General features: G+C 41.3%; 1 protein-coding gene across 5 annotated transcripts in view; it reads right to left on the minus strand.

The window, feature by feature from the left end:
• Positions 1–15,327, minus strand: part of LOC105494805 (small ArfGAP2) — a 54,976-nt gene that overhangs the window by 26,761 nt on the left and 12,888 nt on the right. The window contains exon 1 of one of the 5 annotated variants that reach the window (XM_071095371.1): positions 11,442–11,462. The exons of 2 other annotated variants lie outside the window; for them this stretch is intronic. The gene's annotated coding sequence lies outside the window, so the exon portion shown is untranslated. Of the gene's footprint in view, positions 1–4,211; positions 4,231–11,436; positions 11,463–15,327 lie in introns of those variants that run through there. 2 more of the 5 variants (XM_071095380.1, XM_071095385.1) reach the window with 2 other exon arrangements.

Below are 15,327 nucleotides of genomic sequence, written 5' to 3' on the forward strand. Positions count from 1 at the left end.
TTATCCCAAACACTTGACACAATGCTAGCAAACAGAAGATGGTACACAATAAATGTCTGTTAAATGAGTTAATCAACAAGCAACATAAATGTATATATTCTTCCTGTTTTGCAAAATGAAGGGAGAAGAAGTTTTCACATGCCTTAAAGGATAGGCTATAACACAGAAAACGGATTAGGCTACTTTGGAGAGGCTTCAAAAGCAGAACTGGCATTAAGGAATAGAAGTTGATTTTAGCACACTCTGGGGAAAAATTTTCTAACAATTAAGGTTGTGTAAAAACAAATGCAGCATATCCAGAAATTGTAAAATCCCAGTTAGTGCAGTGTTCAAACAGAGGCTTGGTAATCAGTTCTCAGGGATGGTGGAGAAATGATCCCCATGTGGTGAATTGGGTGAACAACGAGCCCTACGGTTCTTTCTACTACTACAGTCCTACTACTACAGTAGATGGTTTGCAGTAATTTTTAGGTCCCGTCCTGCTTACCATTCAATGGTTCTGAAAATGTAAAATGAAATAAACAATTTATGAAGATGTTAGTTCTTGAGGAACCTAAAACACAAATCAAATTCAGTTCCTGGAGCCTACAGTAGGCACTGAAAACTGGTTAAATACAACATACACATGAGGAAGAACCTAAATCAACAAACTTGGATTTTATAAGAGATTAATTCTACATGACGTAGCTTGTCATTAACTCTGACCTAAAATTTGGAAGTCAAAGTAAAAAAGCAGCAGTATTTGTTTTAAAAACAAATCTAGTGCCAGTTACCTCAGTTCCACTCATTATATCCTTCCATTCTCTGATTCACTGAAAAGGAAGAATACACAGAAACACCAGTGGGATCTTGGAAAAATTATGTAGGGCTGCTGAGAGGTATGTTTACCTCTATGTTTTCATCTACACAAAAAAGAGTTCATCAAGTTCCTTATTCCAAAATAACAATAAACAGTAACTTTGAACTTCTGTAAGTACAAACATTTTAAGGAACCATGAGACCAAAATAAAGGCTTATGCAATCAACCTCTGCTTTCAGAACGCTTGCAAGAGAAGTCCCTTTCCATCTGGGCCATCTTGCAAGAATGTTGTTTCCGTTTGTCAAAAAGAAACACTGTCCACATTTGTACAGTTGAAAAAAGAGCATAAGTTAAGCTTAAAAATGTCTGAGACAAAATTAAAACATGTCTGAGACTGATTAGAGAATAAAGGTAAATCCTACACCAAGAAATTTAAAATGAGAACATCAGAGGTGGAAAGAACTTTAGAAGTCCTCTTGGGTCCAACTTCCCACTGAATGCACCCTCCTTGTAAGGGTGACCACCTGCTTTGTCCAACGCTAAGTCAGTTATGTACCATTTCAAAAGGTAGTCGGTTTGTCCATTAGACAGCATTGACTAGCAGAGAGGCCTTCCTTATACTGAGTCCGATTAATCTGTCTTCCTACCATTTTGATATCCTGGTGCTGCTTTTTACTCCCCCCATACTTATATATCGAAGTATGCAAGATAAAGATGGAGGTTTAGAGATTCTAGCAGAAGAAAGCAGCCACTTATATACTCAACCAAAATACAAGCCCACTGAACCAACTTGATCCAGGAGCTCAATGATAGAACAGGCGTAGCAATTAGACAGACTGCTGTGATTATCAATGGAGATGAAGCAAAGCAACATTATCTTCCTAACAGGTAACCGGAAAAAGGAGGTTAAGGGAAGTAGAACACTGCTAAGTACTCACTAATGAAATGATTAGTCAATCTATATCTAAAGCTAATTCAGTAGTTAACTTAAAATGGCTTTTCTCAAAAAACATTAAAGCCTGTAACACAAAGAAATCAACAGGGAAGCAGACTGAGGTCTACTAGGACAAAGGAAGGAGTCATTCTTCATCTTTCTCATGTTATTTAACTGGCCCTTCTTATCTACAAAGCTAAGGATACGGATTATCTAAACTACAGCACTAATTTCCTGTGTGACTTTAGACAAGTCAATACACCTCTCTGACAAATCAATATACCTTAACAAGATTATCTCAAATCTACCTCTTCCGAAAGACAGTAACTTTATCTCAAAAATTCATTAAACTACTCCAAAAAGATTGAAGGGAAGGCAATTAACTTTTAGTAAATCTGGTTCCACATAATCTTACTGCCTTGGTTTTATTATTATTATTATTATTATTATTATTATTATTATTATTTTGTAGAGGTGAGGTCTTGCTATGTTGCCCAGGCTGGTTTTGAACTCCTGGGCTCAAGTGATCTTCCCACCTTGGCTTCCCAAAGTACTGGGATTACAGGAAATGAGCCACTGGGCCTGGCCATTGGTTTATTATTAACAGGTAGGGATTTACTGTCACTCTTCCTTGTTGTCTCTCCCACCAGTGGAAGGTAACTAGTTTCTACTTGGGTGATGTTTCTGGCAATAAAGAAATATCAATCAGTCATCCCGTATCATTATTATCAACTCAATTCCCCAGGTGACTTCAGGAGGGAAAGAATGGGATCCTAGTTTGGACCTTGTTGGCTTTGAAAAGGACATTTTGCCAACATATATTCTGATAATGTCATCACCTCATTCAAAGCTATGTCAGTGGACCCCCCACCATCAACTGAACTCCAAACTTCAAAGTATGGCTTAAATTTTCCCGGGATCTGGGTCTTTCTTTAATTCTCATTACTCCTCTTCTCACGTCTATATACCAACAATGACATCACTTCCTCTTAAAACTGTGTGTAGAGATGCCACTTGTCATGTTCCTGACTCACAGAAAAATCTGAGAGAGTGAATCCTACCCACAGAGACCCACAGGCCTTTTTCTGATTTGGGGATGGGATACAGACAGAGGGACTCTTGGGTGTGGTGAGTCCCTGTTCCAATTAGAGGACCTCCTGACTGCCACAAAAATCAATGTACATATATGTCAAAACACCACATTGTATACTATAAACATATACAATTTTCATTTGTCAATTATATCGTCATAAAAAAAATTTATTTCCAGTTGGTCCTGGGAAAGCTATGCAGAGATCTTGGTAGTTATGTCTGAGAGCTGAGACAAGGCCCAAGTCTTTGGGGGTTTCCCTAGGAGATTCTGGTATGTGCTGCTATGATTGTTTTTATAGTAAAGAGCCAACGTATTTTAAGGAGGGAGAAAGAGCTAGCCAAGAGATTTTCTGACAGTATTGAAGAACCCTGTAAAGTCAGTGAGATGAGACTGATTACATAAGCCAATGAGGCCCCCCAGTTGCTTCCATTAGAGGCCAGTCCCTTGATGCTACAAACACTGAATAAGACAAAACTTAAAAATCTGATCAGGTTCACCTCCTTCTTTGAGGACAATAGACTTTTTCAAAAAAGAGCAAAAGTGGACCCCCTTAAGCTTTCATTTCATGGAGTGAACTGATGATGGCTAACCTTCAAGACATGGTCACTTGAAGATCCATCAGAATCCTTCCAATCCCTAGTGACTGGTGCCCCAAACACCCTAAACACACCCCAAAAGAAGAGAACAACTTCTGAGGAAAATGGTAGATGGTGTGGTTGAAACACTTAAGAAAGCTTAGAACTGTGCTCCCAAGAAACCACAGGATGGAAGCAAAGAGTTCTGGAACTGAAGGAAAAAATTCTTGAACACTGGAACATATGAATGAACTCAGTTGCAAATGATAAAGAGAGCCAGCTAAAAATCTATGATCAAAACTGCTGGAGAAGATAGATTTGCTTGCTCTCTTTAGAGTCAATTACATGGATAATGGCAATTTGGAATTGGAAAAAAGGGTGAATCAGAAATGGAGACCACTTAGACTACTGTCAGAAGTCAATTTGAAGAAACTCATTGGTTCTGTTCACGCAAATACTCCTTAAAAATGTTAGAAGAGGCCGGGCGTGGTATGTCATGCCTGTAATGCCAGCACTTTGGGATGCTAAGGCCGATGGATCACCTGAGGTCAGGGGTTCAAGACCAGCCTAGCCAACATGCTAAAACCCCATCTCTACTAAAAATACAAAAATTAGCCAGGCATTGTGGGTCACGCCTGTAATTCTAGCTATTTGGGAGGCTGAGGCAGGGGAATTGCTTGAACCTGGGAGGCGGAGGTTGCAGTGAGCTAAGATTGAGCCACTGCACTCCAGCCTGGGTGACAGAGCAAGACTCTGTCCCCCCCCCCAAAAAAGGGAGAAGAACTACTTACACTTTGTTGATCAACTTATAATCTCTCACAAATAGCTTTACAGGGCCTATTTCCTCTATTTGCAAAACATCTTTTTGTGCAAATCTTGCTCTGCCCACTTTCCCCTTGAAGCTTTTTCTCCTTCCTATTCCAACTCCCACAGCACTCTGCTGCCTCTCCTGCTGCACTCACTGATTTGTGGTTGTTCTGTTGTTGGGTTTTTTGTTTGTTCTTCTAAGATAGGGTTTTGCTTTGTTGCCCAAGCTAGAGTGCAGTGCAGCCTTAATCTCCTGCGCTCAAGCAATCCTCCCACCTCAGCTTCTTGAGTAGCTGGGACTACAGGCATGTGCTACCATGCCTGGCCAGCTTTTATTTTTGAGAGCTCCTTTAGGTAACAACAACAAATAAAAGTATACTAATTTAGTATACTTTTTTTTCTTTTTTTAAGACGGATTCACGCTCTGTCGCCCAGGCTGGAGTGCAGTGGCATAATCTTGGCTCACTGCAAATTCCGCCTCCAGGGTCCACGCCATTCTCCTGCCTCAGCCTCCCGAGTACCTGGGACTACAGGCACATGCCTACCATGCCTGGCTAATTTTTTGTATTTTTAGTAGAGACGGCGGGGTTTCACCACGTTAGTCAGGATGGTCTTGATCTTCTGACCTAGTGATGCGCTCACCTCGGCCTCCCCAAGTGCTGGGATTACAGGCGTGAACCACGGTGCCCGGCCTAATTTAGTATACTTTTTTAAAACCTAGTATGAGTATTTTGCTTATGTGGATTTAAGTTTTTAGATTGCTTATTACAGAAAATCACACAAAGGTAATTTAAATACCCTAAATAGAAAGTCAAGGGAAAGGGTGTCCTTAATGCTCCTTGTCTCCTGGTTAGCCTATGATATTTCAGCTCTAGCCAATTTCCTTTACACAAAGACCCTGCTTAAAGCATTTATGAATAAGCTGGAAGAGTGGTGGATGAGACATGGCTTCTCTGAATAGGGGAGGGAGGACACAAAAAATAGCTGCTTTCATTGAGGGCAGGAAAGAGATTATTTCATTAGGAGCCAAACAGTGAGACTATCTCAGTACAAACAATTGTTTGGCTTGAAGACTCCATGTGGGTAATTACTCCAGCAAAGGCTCAGCTGGAATGGAACACGGAGCCTGCCAGGACCTAAGGATAGGGACTGACACAGGCTTAAGTGTCTGAATCATGGCTTTGGAATCCCAGAGCATCCCAGCAAAGATGCTCACCCTAATCAGCGAGAAGCACCATTCTGCACCCGACCGAGTGAAGAATGTGAATTTAAAACAGATGAGAAAAACTAGGGGTACTGGGAGCAAATTCAAAGTTATTAAAACTAAACTGATATTTTATAGCAAATGTAGCAAGTCCAAAGATTAGATTTCTTGGGAAATCGAATGCATTTCAATCACCACTTCAATGGCTAATAACAGGCTGGGTGGAGTTGGTGTGCAGGGAGGGACTGCTGAGCTAACAGCTGGGCAAATCATTTCAAAGTCAGCCAGGTGGACCTGATATTTTAAAACTTGATATTATAATTAAACCAATTTCCTAGTGACCTCACTTCAGGTAATATATGCAAACTTGGTTCTCAAGTTACTGTCTTCATCTCCTGGGGACATTTAGTTCTTTACATTTTTAGGTTACTTCAGGTTAACTTCCTCTTTGCAACAACCAGTATCTACTCATATATTTAAAAACAAAAACAGGCCGGGCGCGGTGGCTCAAGCCTGTAATCCCAGTACTTTGGGAGGCCGAGACGGGCGGATCACGAGGCCAGGAGATCGAGAGACGATCCCGGCTAACACGGTGAAACCCCGTCTCTACTAAAAAATACAAAAAAACTAGCCGGGCGAGGTGGCGGGCGCCTGTAGTCCCAGCTACTCGGGAGGCTGAGGCAGGAGAATGGCGTAAACCCGGGAGGCGGAGCTTGCAGTGAGCTGAGATCCGGCCACTGCACTCCAGCCTGGGTGACAGAGCAAGACTCCGTCTCAAAAAACAAAAACAAAAACAAAAACAAAAACAAAACAAAAAACTAAAGCTGCAAAGTGAGCCTGCCCGCTGCGGGAGGGAAGGGGCCTGTGTTTAGAAGAAGCTACTCAAAAGGGTGATATGGTCATTGTCCAGTGAGATTGCTCTTCAACCTCCATCCCTAGGATAGACTCCCCACCCCACCACATTGACGAGGGATTTTTTTCCCCTAGAAAGCTGAAGGGATAACTATCATAATACTAGGTTCTGGATGCACACGACCCAGTCCCAATCCATAACTCACAATCCCAGGGCCTTCCTAAATTGCTACCTGATAGCCTTTGCGAGTAAATGCTTTCATACATTTCAATCATTACCCTGACCAAGGCTAACAGCAGGCTGGTGGGTGTAGGCGTATAGGGACTGCAGAGCTAACAGCTGGGCAATCATTTCAAAGTTGGCCAGGTGGACTCAACATTTATAAATCTGACATGGTCATTAAAGTCACTCATAATCAAGTGTCGGCTCGGTGTATAGTACACACTTGATACATGCTTACTGATTAAACAGGGAATAAGCAATAGTGGAACAATATGAAAACTGGTATTAAAAACAGCCCATATTCAAATAGTCTCATCTTTGTCCCTCTAGACCAATGGCTCCCAACAGAAACAATTTCCCCTCAAGGGGCAATGCTGATGTCTAGAGACACTTTTGGTTGTCACAACTGGCAGAGGGGTGGGGAAGTGCTACTGGCATCTAGTGGGCAGAGGACAGGAATGCTGGCTTCTAAACATTCTAAAATGCCCTGGACAGTGCCCACAACAAGGAATTACCCAAAATGTCAATAGTCTGAGGTTGAGAAATCCTGCTCTAGAGGAACCATTTTTAAGCCATTTAGTTTGAAGTGAGACATAAGAATATGTCAGTTTTGTGGAAAGGCCTCTTCTCTTGTTCTGTAACAAACAGATACACATTTAGAGTATAAAATTCTAAAATTGTAACAAACCTTAGGAATGATCTAGTCTAAGCACAGTTGGAGAAACTAAGGCCTAGAGAGGTCAAGCCATTTGCCCAAGTTCACAGAAGAAAGGATCCTCTGGACCGAACTTAGAATCACCTTTACACACCCAAACGTGTGTTATACATAGTAGATGCTCAATAATGGTCACGAAATTGATATCTTGTTCTTTAGGTGTTCTTTTTTTTTTTTTTTTTTTTTAAGTTACAACATACAATTCACTCTCTGCTCCTGGGAATCTGAGACTGTTTGTGAAGACGAAGTTCCTCCCATCCACACTCCCCTTCCTCAAAAAGAAGCCCAGAAGGGAAAAACAGTGTAACGTACTAGAGCTCAAGACAGAGTGGCTGGCAGCAAATGTTTTTCCATTGTTTCCAGGGAAGCTCATGTCTTTCACCCAGGCAGAGGCTCTACACAAAACCTTCTAAGTGAGCAAATGAGCCCTTGTACAAGACCATGGACATGCGAATTTCTCTTTGCAACTCAGCACAGCAGCTTTCCTAACACACTGAGGAAGTCCCAACCAACGGCAAACAGATGGAAAATCAGTGCCAGTTTCACTGAATCACAACCACATCCAAACAAGCTAGAGAGCTTCCAGTTCTAAACAAACAGCAGAATCAAAATGAATTCTGGGATCAAAGTACAGATGGTTGGTTAGTCCAGTGGGTGCTGAATATCAGTCATCAAAACAGCCCTGGCTTAAGGGAGGAGAGCAAAAGATGGAGATTTGCCCTTTGAAAAGGAAAACATTCACCACGATGTTTCAAAACCTAGGGGTTTCAGAATAGAATACAATGAGGTAGAGGTCAAAGATATGGCACAAGGGGGTGGGGCAAAGATACCAGCCATGTGAATAGAAAGATCCTGCAAAGGGAACATTAGGCAGATGAACCCAGGGAAAGTCTGGCGGGGCAGGGCAGGGGAAAGGCAGGGGGAGGGGTATCACAATTTCAAAAAAGCCCAAGTAAGATTCTTTAAATTAAACAAACCTGTTCCATTGGGCACAAGGAGAGTTTCTAAAACTGCTGCAAGGCTATTAAATTCCACAGCACCTGAGAACAATGTCTAAATATTTACTCCCATCCCACAAAAGGGCTAAAGGGCTGCTATTTCAGCCTCCTGTTTCACACTTCATGCTACATTTTTCCCAAGACGATGTGTCACACCAAAACCTCCTACTGAGAGGGCAGAGGATTCACTTCATGTCTAGCTCCAGCTTTCAAAGCAGCACAGGTGGCAGAAGCACAGAAATGAAATGGCACAAAGAAGCAATTACCACAAAGCAACCATGAGATTCACCTGTTCAGCTTCTTGGACTGTCACAGATCTTCAGCTATCTGGGCTAATAGTATGAGGGTGACTATCAAAAAACAAAACAAAGTAGATGACCTGAACACACATTAATAGAATAATGCTGCTCATAACAGGGACACAGACACTATGTGCCAGACACTGTGCATTAGGTATGCAGATAGATGTGAAAACACAGTCCCTGTCTTCATTTCCAGTCTAAGGCCCTTCTTCAAAAGAAATAATAATGCAGTAGCTGTTACCTCCTTTCTACTAATGTAGGACCTCTAATCCATTTTCCTAGAGGACTAAGTTTAAGTCAATGAGGACTATATGAACAACCTAAGATGCTAGTCATTGGCACAAGGGTATTTCTGCACATCAGGTATATAATGTGAAAGTGCCGGCCCATCTTGCTGTGATATGACCCATAAAGCTGTTCTTTATGCTCCTTATGTCCCTTATGTTCCTTACGTCCCTTCTGGAGAAACGAGGGTTCTCCCAAGTTCCCCATTCCTTGCCTTAGCAGACATCTACTGCAATGAAGCAGTTCAGAATAACGCCCAGAGCAAAGCCGTCTCTACGTGGGCTCAACCCAGAGAATCCCCCTGGTAACTTTTTCAATTAGAGGGCCCACTTGACTACTCAAATCTGAACACATAAATAACCCATCACTCTAACAACACCACAAAAATTTATACTTCCTTATTTGTATTGTTGAAAAGTTGAAAACTCAAATATTAACAATTGGGCAAGAGATAATAATGACATATTCTAATGATGGGATACAAAAAAGGTATTTAAATGTTTTTAACATCATGAAATAAGCTTATAATAAATGTTAAGCAAAAACGAATGATATAAAATCATTATGGTATAAGCTTAAGTAAATGGGTGATAAAAATTATGAAAAATAAGGCTGGGTGTGATGGTTGATGCCTGTAATCCCGGCACTCTGGCAGGCCAAGGCAGGCAGATGATGTGAGCTCAGGAGTTCGAGACTAGCCTGGGCAACATGGCAAAACCCTGTCTGTACTAAAAATACAAAAATTAGCTGGGCGTGGTGGTGTGCACCTGTAGTCCCAGCTACTCGGAAGGCTTAGCCAGAAGAACTGCTTGAGCCTGGTAGACAGAGGTTGCAGTGAGCTGAGATTGTACCACTGTACTCCAGCTTGGGTGACGGAGCGAGAGACCTTGTCTCAAAAAAAAAAAAAAGAATTATGAAAAATACCTTCAGCATCATTATATTTTTCATACTTTCCAGTGATTTTTATCATGGGGTATAGGTTTCATAATCATAAAAGATAAAGTTGTTGTTGTTGTTTAAAAAAAACAACCAGCATTTACTGATTATAAGCACAGGGATCCTCCCATCTCCCCAGCTCCTAAAATCCCGTAAGACAGAAAACAACTATGGCAACAAATCTTTCTTTCCTTAAATGTATGAGAAGTCTAATGAAACTGGGACCTATTTTTACTCTGCCCATAATATGGACCCTTGATCTGAGCCACGTGTGTCAGGCTACTTCTGTTGAGACTAGACTCAGAACAAGTTAGAATGCTCAGAGGAGCCAAGCTGGAGTCTTCCTGATTCCAATGTTGCATTTAATGAAGCTTCCTTTCTCTTTCATATAATCTGGGAATATTAATACTGTAGTCACACTACAGGCAAGACCTTTCCTCAAGTTTCTCCTCCATCTGTAACAGTTCCTCTAACCGAACTCTTCATGCCTACTTTCAGAGAGACAAAGTCAATCCCTGTTCCGAACAGCTAATCTTTCAGTAAAAATGATTTCAACATAGCAGAAGCACCTGCATCTCTTAATTCTTTCCTTCTCAAATCAGCTGTCACACTCAAATTGGTTTCCGTCAGCTCTGCTGTTTTCAGCTATTTTGAACAAAAGCATCATGGTAAGAACAGGGAGTTTCCTTCCTGTTTCTCTTCTCAGAGTTTGTGTCAGTTACAAGGAGTGATAAAGTGTCAACAACAACAAAAATACACCGATGCCCCCTTCTCTACAAGCTTTACACTACAGCATATGATGTCACCGGTTCACACAGAAAATCCTGTACGAAATTATTTTTGAAGGCATAGAACAAAAACAACCACCTAAATAATATTCAGACAAAATTTCCTTAACTCAAAACTAGAAACACTAGAGAACTATTTTCTAAATCCACACATTTGGGGACTTCCAGTTAGACAAGAAAAGAGGAAGTTAAACAACAAAATATACTGTGTGCGCACTTCGGACCAATGAGGTGAAGTAACACTGCAGGATTAACATGTAAACCCACATCTAAAGACGTAAGCTCTGTGGTAGACAGAGCCTGGGGATTTATGGTCTTCCATCACCAGCAACTGCTGCAAAAGACAGCATGGCTATTTGAAGAAAAGGAAAAGAAAAGGTGCTCTAATTGCTCAAATCACCATGCTAGGACACGCTTATCAGCTACAGCTGAGAGTAGGTCTCTCCCCCTCTCGCATTTGCTTCACTGTTTCAACACATCATAAAATGAGAGCATTACACATTTGGTTTGTGGGTGAGGGGAAATGACATGAGGCCTGAGGAACCCAGTTCTCGTTGTTTCAGATTAAGAAATTTCTTCTTGGAAGCTTCGACCTGAAATTTTTTTTTTAAAAAAAGCATTTTCCAAGTGAGCTTATGAAATCCAGAACTTAAATAAACTGCATTCTATATGTATTTAAAAGCAAACCAGAATTCCTACAGGAAATCTGTAAACTGAGGGGAAAAGAGGGCTATGGTCAACAAAACTTGTCAGAGAATCACTTAACATTAATTGAAAATGAAAAGAAGCAACAATAATAAAATTCTACTACTACCCAGTGACATGCTACAAAGGAGGGATTCCAGGGCAAGCTTCAGCCACACATGAGGGAGGATGGGGGATAAGGGGAAGAGCTGGACAAACTGAAGACGACCCCCAGAGCAACCTTACGCTGACGGATGGCCACAGCTGAGGCAGATCTGGCTCATCTCTGGGGCTGTCCACTGGGGAGAGACCTGCAGTTCAGCCATCAGTGGACCGGCATTCACAAAGCCTGTGGGGAAACACAGGATCCAGAAGAGTGGGGTAGGGAAGGAAAAAGTGTAGGAAACGGAATAGTCAAACATAGCAGTGAAATATTATGTTTATTAAATGTGAAGCTTCAAAAATGCATAGATGGATCTCTTAAGTTGAAATGGACCAGTTGAAAAGAACCGGTACTCTGGAAAGCAGTCTGATATGCTTTTTCAAATCCCAAATTACATTTTCATTACACCTGTGAATTATAGTAACCGCCTGCCAAGAGGAAATGAGTTTTTTGGAGAAAAGAAAGAAACAAGGAAACCTATGCAATTGTTACAGTTGGTAACTTCACTCAAACAATGAGAGTCCTTTATCTGCGGCCTCTGTGGGAAGTAACAGCCTAAAAGCAAACATACTCACACTGCACTGAAAACTCTGCTGGCCTAGTTCCACCAATTCCATTAATATAGCAAGGGCCCAAATGCAGGTGACCTGATTGACAAAAAAAGCACTTCTAGAAAGGGCTGAACTTGTCTCATATAACTCATTAGACACTTTTATAATCAAGAAGAAAACAAGTAGCCACAACTTGGAAAGCTCTGCCCTTAAATGGAGCAGCAGCAACATTCCTTACAAGACAAAATATTTTTTCAGGTCAGGGTAGAAGAAAACAGACCCAGTGATCTTGCCTGCCTCACCCAGTGCAAACTTATCTGAAGTTGTGGGGTAAAACAAACAAATCAGTAAGACTAGTCAAACTGACATGCAGCACAAGATAAAACAGCCACACCGCAGTCACCTTAACTATAAAGAAAAGACTGAGCTGAGGCCCGGGCTTGGTGGCTCACGTCTGCAATCCCAGCACTTTGGGAGGCCAAGGAGGGTGGATCACTTGAGGCCAGGAGTTTGAGACCAGCCTGGCCAATGTGGTGAGACCCTGTCTCTACTCTAAAAATACAAATAATTAGCTGAGCATGGAGGCACACACTTATAATCCCAGCTACCTGGAAGGCTGAGGCATGAGAATCACTTGAACCCGGGAGTCAGAGATGGCAGTGAGCTGAGACGGCATCAAAGTACTCCAGCCTTGGCAACAGAGCAAGACTCTGTCTCCAAAAAAACGAAAGAAAAAAAAAAAAAAAAAAAAGAGTGAGCTGTACCATGTTTTAAGGCTGCAATCTTCAACATTCTCTGTGTATGGCTTCTGTGTTATTAATTCAAGCTGTCCAGTTGTAGATGTACTCAATGTGGATACACCATACCTAAGACTTCTCAGAATTGACAGGGTGGGAACTTATTTTCTGAGTAACCTAAGTTGCTCCTGGCAGCAGCCAACAGTCAAATACATTTCAATATAGGAGCCAATTTGCCTAGTCATACCCCCTAAGTATATAAACTATGACTGAGTTGTTACATTACTTGCTGGGACTAATAATTGTTTCAGCAACAGTCAAGATCCTTTAGAAGCACTCAATGTTGTATCCGCCGGAAAACCTTCTGTTCTCTTGTCCAAAATAATTCAAATACTATAAGGGGAAAGAAATTACATCTTGGAGAATTCAGTGCCTTTGTGTCTTTGCCTGTTTGCGCTGGGATCACAGGGAACTACATCTCCCAGGCTCCCTTTGCCAACTGATTTCGGGATAAGTTCCATCAACGGGAGGCACTGACGAGGATAAGAGGCAGGAGCAGGGAGCAGCCAGGGTAATACACTCTCTCACTCGGCCTAGTTCCAGCTCTCACCAGACAGCTCCTCTTTCCATGCTTCCACTCACACCAGACCACAGGGACTTCCAGCCCTTGGTGACACCAGTGCACCGTCTATTTTCCTTGTGGGCACAGTAGTTCCCAGGCATTGCTAATCGATGGGGTGCCTCACCAGCCCGTTTAGCTTCTTGGCTTTTCTAGCAACCGTGTAACCTATTCCCTATTTTAAATTCCCTCTGCTTATAAGACCAACAGTGGCTTCTGTTCCTGACTGGTCCTTGACTGACATAGGGCCTTCCAAACATATTTCAAAACTTATTTTTCAGAAAATTAATAGCTTTCCTAAGAATTAAAACAATTATTCAGATAACCTAGAAAAGGTATCTTCTAATATGAAACAAAACATTTACAGATGACAAAATCAATTCATGCATTCAAACAAATATTTACTGAGAGCTTGGTCTGTGCCAAGCACTGTTCTAGGTACTGGGAATACTACAGTGAACAAAACAGGTATAGACCCCTGTCCCCTAGCTTACATTCTAGGGACGGGTAAAGTGTGGCACATTACAATTTTTAAAATTAGCCAATACAGGACTGTTGCTTTAACAATAGAGGAATTTGATAACAGTGGATTAACTTTAAGGTGTTCTACTCTACAAAGACTTGGTTCTTACCTTTTCAATGTGGTATGAACTGTCACATTCCAGGGGCCAATACAGAACTTCTTTAAAGCTAGTATCTAGTTAAACTGGCCACTTGATCAAACAGGAGTACAACTGTGATAAGGATTTAAACAGACACAATAACAAAAGATAGGCACTGTGTGCTTACAGTGTAAAGCATATGTATGTTTTATGCAGATTCTTGCTTGGCATCATTTTTACAGGAAATACCATTGGTATTTGGAGGAACTGAGTCTGACTCAATTTAATAAGTCACTTTATTCCTTCTCTGTAGCGCAAGTAGAGTCCATCAACATAACATATACAGCCAGTGGCAATGTACATAACAAGTAGAATGTTGCAGTCACTGATTGCATGACACAATTTCCAAGATGGAATTTTCAGGCAGAAGAACAGAAACAGACAATGACTCATGTGGTGAACAGTTATATAGACAACTGTGCCCAAGAAAGCTGCCACCTACATACCATAATGACATCAGATGAAAAATGCAGAAAGAAGGTAGTTTTCTAATTTATCTAGAAAAAAAAAGATTTGCTGAAAAGTATATATACTGAGAGATGAGACTGCTGCTACCTGTTTATGCATCCTAAGCACTGAGCAACCAGGAGCACACATCAGGTATTCCAAATATGACCTGCTTGAGCCTAAGAGCATGTTCAGCCTCAAAAATCAACATCATGAGCTCCAGAAATAACATAATATCTACTTCTGGCACTTCACTAGACTTATGCTAAAATAATTTAACGTACCCACAAAGGTACATTTCAATGGAGAATTTATGGGCACCGTGCTCAGACCTTTCTTACTATTCAGCGATTAGGAAGCGTTTCATGCCAGCAGTATTTATAACCCCATGTGAATAGCAGGTGGACCTACAATACTATGGGCTTCTTATACAACAGGAAGTCTAAAGCATAGTGCATATTCAAAATCTCTATGTCACGGAGCAAGTCAACCACAGAGCTCAGGTTTTAACCTTACAGGATCCTAACTACCTATCAAACTCTACTCCTCATTGCTCCTCAAAATGCAGTCAAAATATACTAAAGAATCCCCCCGACACACACACACACAAAACAGTGCACCTCGGAGACTTTACACATTCTGTTCCCTCTTCCTAGAATGCAAAGTTCCCTAAATTCACTTGGCAAATCATGCTTATCCTTTAAGACACAGCCTACTTTTCTCTTTGAAGCCATGACTTCCTGAGGAAGACTTCTTTGCCTTCTTCGGTGCTTTCATTTCTCCCTGTATACCATGCCACAATAATTTCTATATTGCATCATTTATATTTGTACACATCTGCTTCCCCATTTGACCGTAAAATCCTTGAGACCAAAAACCCTTTCTTTTAATCTATATATCCTGGTACAATGTCTGAGAAAAAGTAGGTAGTAAGTGCTTAAGAAACATTTTCT

This window comes from Macaca nemestrina, chromosome 1, assembly GCF_043159975.1.
Source record: "Macaca nemestrina isolate mMacNem1 chromosome 1, mMacNem.hap1, whole genome shotgun sequence".
Classification (NCBI taxonomy): Eukaryota; Metazoa; Chordata; class Mammalia; order Primates; family Cercopithecidae; genus Macaca; species Macaca nemestrina.